Genomic DNA, 6,731 nt, shown 5'->3' with positions numbered 1-6,731 from the left:
ATATCAAGGACAATATGATTTCTTCAATATCTTCATCGTCTCCCCTTTCATCTAATTTTCCAATTGTGTGTGTTTCTTTCATCCTTGTCCATATCCAGAATTCTTGGCCTGAGTTCTGTCCCAACACATCGGTCTGGCGGTCAGGATGTTTTTGATCAATGAAGACTTTTTTGTGAAAAGAAAACAGTGAAGTGTGAAGTATTTTATTAGGAATATCAACACATTAACTCCACTTTCACTCAAAGTACAGTCAGATTGGCTTATGAAATAAACACACCAATATGACCAAAGCATGTCATAGGAATGCTTAGCTGTATTGATTTCTCTTGCTTTTTGCCTCTACTGTACTCCCTGTATTCATTAGGTAGAGCAAAAAAGAAAAAATAAACTCCAGTGTACAACCATAGCATTTCATCTTCAAGGGAATGACATGTCTAGTTAGAAACCATTGAGAAAGTGCACAAATAATTAAAAATGACTAAGTGCTCTGAAGTGAAAAAAGCATACAATTTTATTTACTAATACATTGCTGTAAGACACATTTCAATTCAATCTGTACGTCTACAGGAATAGTACTTAAGTGAGTACCTAAAAGACAAAAATAGCCTAATTACCACAATATAGTCACTTGTGGAGGCCAAATTCAACAATTCAAATAATATGTAATTTAAATGTTCCCAATTTAGTAAGTATACTTAAAACTACTAAAACATTCACCTAAACATATTCCAATAGAAATGCTACATGTAAAATGTTATATGTAACTTAAAGTGTTTACCTGAAGCAAACAATCACTCCATTCTAGACTGAATAATGACTGAATGATATCGAAAAGGAAAAAGAGAATCCTTACCTTTAAGGCATTTCCTGTGTTTGAGCTGGTAAGAATCATTTCACTACATACAGTACCTGATAAGGCTGTGCCTTTGTGAGAACCACATTTTCCATGCTACAAGGCACAGCAATACAGATTATTAAATATTATGCATTTCTGCAAATCAATTATGTAGCATTTCTATAATTTTAATACATTACAATTTGCTAACAACTACACATAGCCATATGCTGACCTGCAAATGCAGTTAATGCTACCTAATGCCACAGATGAAACTGATCTTTGAAGAACAAGGAAAACAGTCAAAAAGCAAGCCTATGAAGCCATTCATTGCCTAAATTTTAAGAACAGTAAAGTAAATGTGATACTATTCATTGTAGGGGCATAAATAATTCAGTCAACATTTTCAAAAATACATGCATTATAAAAGTTTGGGTATTTGTAGATGAAAACACTTGACTTTCTACTGTATTCCAGTTCAATAGTCTCATACCACATTATACTTTTACAAAATATATTTTACATTATCACATATGGAGTAAGCATACATAATATCAAGCCCTTGTGAAATGGGTGAGTGAGTGAGAAAAGGAGAGATAGGCAGCATATGCTTCAGTAATGGAAAAGAAGGGGAAGAGAGAGAAAGGTCCTTGCTGTTCCCTATCTTGGCAATTATTTCTGCTTCCAGTAATTCCAGACAAATAAATCAGTTAGAGCACACAAAACTGGCATTGTTAAGACCACTATTCTCTTCCCCACCATAATGGCATTAACACAGGGCTGAAGACAGTGAAGGCCTCACTGGAGGCCCGGTTTATGACCTGTTGGTCAAAGACATTTTGTGAAGTTCTAATATATAAAATGAGCATCAGGGAACTTTTAAACTGAGAATTTGGAAGCACTACCTGTGGTACACAGAATGTCCTACTTCCCATGTGGAAAAATACTATAAGCTGACAAATTCTGATAACTGATCTTCCCTTAAAAAAAGCTTGAAAAGTTACACACCATTAATGCTGGCTTTAGTATGAGAACACACTTAAGAAATGTACATCAGGAAATTGTAATAAATTCTATTAATAAAAAATAACATGCTATTTATTTTAATCAAAACAAACATTGTAATAAAAGATACAGCCAATGATGCTTTTAAACATTTATGAAAATATATTATATGTTGCAGGTCAATTGTAGCTAATGTAACTCCACGTTTACGTTCTTAAACATTAAAGTATTTGTACTATGATCTTTGTCATATTCTACTAAATATTTTTAAAGAGAAAATTGTGTTAATAAACAGTCATGAATTAATTAATCTAAAATTAATCAAAGCAAGCTTTTCAAAAGGTGGAAAAGTACACAGTATACTATTTTGTCAAATAAAATCTTGTCAAATAAGATCTAGCTGCATTCAATTGTGTTAAAAGTGTCAATTGATCAAAGTTTACAAGTTCTGAGAGCTTCACATCCCTCCATGGACCACCACTGTCCTTTTGTGGCTTTGTAAGTGACTAATAATGCCTGTATAAACTGTTCTTTTATAGCAAAATTGTCAAGCAAACTACAGAGCACCAAACACAACTGTAGGTTCCTCTGTGGACTTAAATACACATATGTTTCTCTAATGAATATGAAATAGATATAATGTTCTTAAAACTGACAAATATGCACAAGAACAAACATTTCACTTTATTTCAAAAAATCTTCAAAAGCCGTATTTTTGAAGGATGCAGGAGAGGTAAGCATGAGAAGTTGAATATTGTTTTAAGACCAATGTGAACGGACAGACTACGAGTATAACATGCATGTGCGGAAAGCTGTGCAAGAACCAACGTGGCCTAAAAATCCATCAGGCCAGAATGAAATGTCTGGAGCAGGAGAAGGAGGTGCAACGCACAGGTCTTGGACCTGGTGAGGCGCGCGGGAGGAGCCCGGCCAGGAGGCAACCCACAGAGCCCAGTCCCTCCACGCACCTGAGCCTCCCGACTCCGGCAGAGTAGTTCCACAGCAGCGGATTAAGTGGCCTCCAGCCAGCAAACGGAGAGATTGGATGCAGTTTGATCAGGACGTGTCCAATATTATCCAAGCCACAGCCAAAGGAGATGTCGACAGGCAACTCCAAACAATGACCACGATCATCGTCAGTTATGCCTCTGAGAGGTTTGGTCAGGTGGAGAAGGGTAAGACCAAGTCCACCTCATATACTATGAACCGCAGGGCCCTCAACATACATCAAATACGGCAAGAGCTTCGAACCCTCAAGAAGCAGTACAAGACAGCTTCTGATGAGGAAAAGCAGGCATTGGCAGAACTGCAGAACATCCTGCGGAAGAAGCTGTTGACCCTCCGCAGAGCAGAGTGGCATAGGAGGCAGGGAAGAGAGAGAGCAAGGAGGCGGGCAGCCTTTATTGCCAATCCCTTTGGTTTTACGAAACAACTGCTAGGGGATAAGCGCAGTGGGCATCTTGTGTGTTCATCGGAGGAAGTGAAGCGCTTCCTCCAGGACACATTGAGAGATCCTAGGAGGGATCAAGATCTCAATGCCAATAAAGCCATCATCAACCCTGCCCTCCCAATAACAGCATTCAAGCTGGGGGAGCCAAGTCTGAAGGAGGTAGAGGAGGTCATCAAGGCAGCCTGATCAGCTTCCACTCCAGGCCCAAGCGTACCATACCTTGTCTATAAGCGCTGCGCTTCTCCAGCACCTATGGAAGAACTTGAAGGTGATCTGGCGAAGGCGGAAAGTCGCTGACCAATGGAGGTGTGCTGAGGGGGTATGGGTCCCTAAAGAGGAGAATTCGGAACATCGACCAGTTCCAAATGATCTCCCTGCTGAGTGTAGAAGGTAAGGTATTTTTCAGCATCATTTCCAAAAGACTGACAGAGTTCCTCCTAAAGAATAACTACATCGACCCCTCTGTTCAAAAGGGGGGGATTCCTGGAGTCCCTGGCTGTCTGGAGCACACAGGTATGGTAAACTCAGCTGATCAGAGAGGCTCACGAGAACAGAGGCAACCTTGCTGTGTTGTGGTTAGACATGGCCAATGCCTTTGGGTCTATACCACACAAGCTGGTTGAGCTTGCACTACATCGCCACCATGTTCCCAGGAAAATCAAGGATCTGATCCTGGATTATTATAACAATTTCAGGATAAGGGTCACTTCTGGGTCAGAAATATCAGACTGGTATCAGCTTGGCAGGGGATAATAACAGGGTGCACCATCTCAGTTATTCTTTTTGCCCTTGCCATGAATATGATGGTCAAGGCAGCCGAGGTAGAATGTAGAGGGCCCCTGACTAAGTCGGGTTGTACGACAGCCCGATAAGAGCCTATATGGATGATCTAACCATCACAACAACATCGGTCCCAGGGAGCAGGTGGATCCTACAAGGTCTTGAGAGACTCATCACATGGGCAAGGATGAGTTTTAAGCCTTCCAAGTCAAGGTCCATGGTGCTGAAGAAGGGGAAGGTGACTGATAAGTATCAATTTGCTATTGCAGGAACAGTCATCCCATCCATCACAGAGCAGCCAGTCAAGAGTTTGGGGAAAGTCTTTGACTCAAGTCTGAAAGACACAGCTGCCATTCAGAAATTCACACAGGAGCTTGGGACATGGCTCACCAAAGTAGATAGGTCTGGCCTGCCTGGTAGGTTTAAAGCCTGAATCTATCAGCATTCAATCCTGCCCCGGGTCCGATGGCCTCTGCTGGTATATGCAGTCCCATTTTCAACAGTTGAGTCCTTTGAAAAGAAGATCAGCAGCTTCCTTCGGAGGTGGTTGGGACTCCCACGCAGCCTCACCAGCGCAGCACTGTATGGAACTAGGAACATCCTGCAACTACCATTTAGAGGCCTCACGGAAGAATTCATGGTAGCACGCACCAGAGAAGTCCTACAGTACAGGAACTCAAAGGACTGTAAGGTGTCAGCAGCTGGCATTGAGGTGAGGACAGGCAGGAAGTGGAGGCGGAGAAGGCTGTGGAGGTGGCAGAGTCACGCCCGAGACAGAAGGCTCTGGTTGGCACCGTGGCAACAGGTAGAGCAGGTCTGGGCTACTTCCCAAAGACCCAGGTCGGCAAGGCCCAGGGCAAGGAGAGAATCCATCTACTCTAGGAAGAGGTCCGAGCAGGGGTGGAGGAAGAGAGAGTGAGCAGGGCAGTAGGACGCCGGCAACAGGGTGCGTGGACAAGGTGGGAGAGCACTCTCCAGCGTAGGATCACATGGTCGGACATCATGCAGGTAGATTTCTTTCGTGTCCGGTTCCTGATGCAGGCGGTCTACGATGTCCTGCCAAGTCCAGCAAAGCTCCACGTCTGGGGAAAGAGCGAGACACCATCCTGCCCACTTTGTTCAAGAAGAGGCTCTCTAGAACATCTACTAAGCAGCTGTCCTAAGGCATTGGCAGATGGACGCTACCGGTGGCACCATGACAAGGTGCTCAAGGCAGTTGTTGAAAGCTTGACTGCAGCCATCAAGACAAGCAAACACATCCACGGCCCTAAGAAGTCAGTTACCTTCATTAAAGCGGGAGAGCAATCCCAGGCAAAGGCAGTAACAACAGGCCTCTTCCACACAGCCTCTGACTGGCAGCTGCAGGCTGACTTGGGAAACCAACTAAAGTTCCCGCAGCAAATTATAACTACACCACTCCGGCCAGACATGATCATTACATCTGAGGCCTCAAAACAGCTGATCATGCTGGAACTGACAGTGCCCTGGGAAGAACGTATTGAGGAAGCTAGGGAGAGGAAACGTGCCAAGTACCAGGAGCTGGTACAGGAGTGCAGGGGCAGAGGCTGGGGGTACTCTATGAGCCCATAGAAATAGGTTGCAGAGGATTTGCAGGTCACTCACTCTGTAGAGTCCTCCTGCGGTTGGGCATAACAGGAGCGGCCAAGAAGAGGGCCATTAAATCCGCAAGTGAAGCCGCAGAGAAAGCCTCAAGGTGGCTTTGGATGAAGAGGGCCGATCCGTGGATTGCTACTGGGACACAAGTTGGGAGTGATCAACCCGGCTGGGTCACCTGAGCGAGGTGTATGATGTTGCGAGACCGAAACGCCTGATGACCTTAGGATACAACACTGATGATGTGTCCCAGTGCATCCAGGTGATGTTTCTTATACAGTAAAGAGTTTAAACAAACTATACTATCATTGAAAGAATTTTACAAAATAATACTAATAATAATAATAAATAACTGCCTGTTATTTCCCCTATTGTTTAGAGTCTAATTTGAACTATCTTGAACAGGAGGTAATTGAATATTGCTTTAACACTTGATTTTTGTTTATAGCTACTTGTTAAAATTTTCCGTTATGTGCTGTAAATATATATTCAGAACTATGAAACAAGATCTAAAGTGACCCAAGTATTACAGTAGATTTTTCATTGCATAATTTTATTCTATTTGGTGTTACTCCAGATTTTTCTGTAAGAGGAACATGTGTGTTTCTAGATCCAGGGCTATTTGAATCATATGTAAATATTTTAACCCAAAATTATATGAGTGTAAATCATTGTCAAAAATGTGATCTACAGGTCTCTTAGTTTACAATTTGAATTTTGTCCCAGATACATTTTAGACACTTTTCAAAAAATATATATGTGTCTAATAACAATTTTTCCAGAATGATTTGCATGCTTTGTACTGAATTAAAAAAAAAACATATTTTGTGAATTCCTGAATTCTAGACTATTTCTTAAACTGTAATTGAGAGATTTTCCATCACTCCATAAGGTCATCTAGGGGTTAATTGCTTGGAATTTGTTGGTAAGAAAAACTTAGAAAGCTACAACCTGTGTTTTCATCCAAACTAACTAGCATTGCATAGAACTAGATATTAATAAAAGATGAGGAAAGTTAAGTGTGTTGATTTTGTATTTCGTATACTT

The 6,731-nt window shown here is 41.9% G+C and overlaps 1 pseudogene; it reads left to right on the top strand.

Annotated features, from left to right (window-relative positions):
- The first annotated feature begins 2,640 nt into the window (after positions 1 to 2,640).
- On the top strand, positions 2,641 to 5,866 carry LOC120521136 (annotated as a pseudogene).
- The last annotated feature ends 865 nt before the right edge of the window (positions 5,867 to 6,731 follow it).

The sequence above is a fragment of the Polypterus senegalus genome, unplaced genomic scaffold (assembly GCF_016835505.1).
Source record: "Polypterus senegalus isolate Bchr_013 unplaced genomic scaffold, ASM1683550v1 scaffold_33, whole genome shotgun sequence".
NCBI lineage: Eukaryota > Metazoa > Chordata > Cladistia > Polypteriformes > Polypteridae > Polypterus > Polypterus senegalus.
Note: the sequence above shows the minus strand (reverse complement) of the source record. Positions and strands in the feature narration are given on the sequence as shown.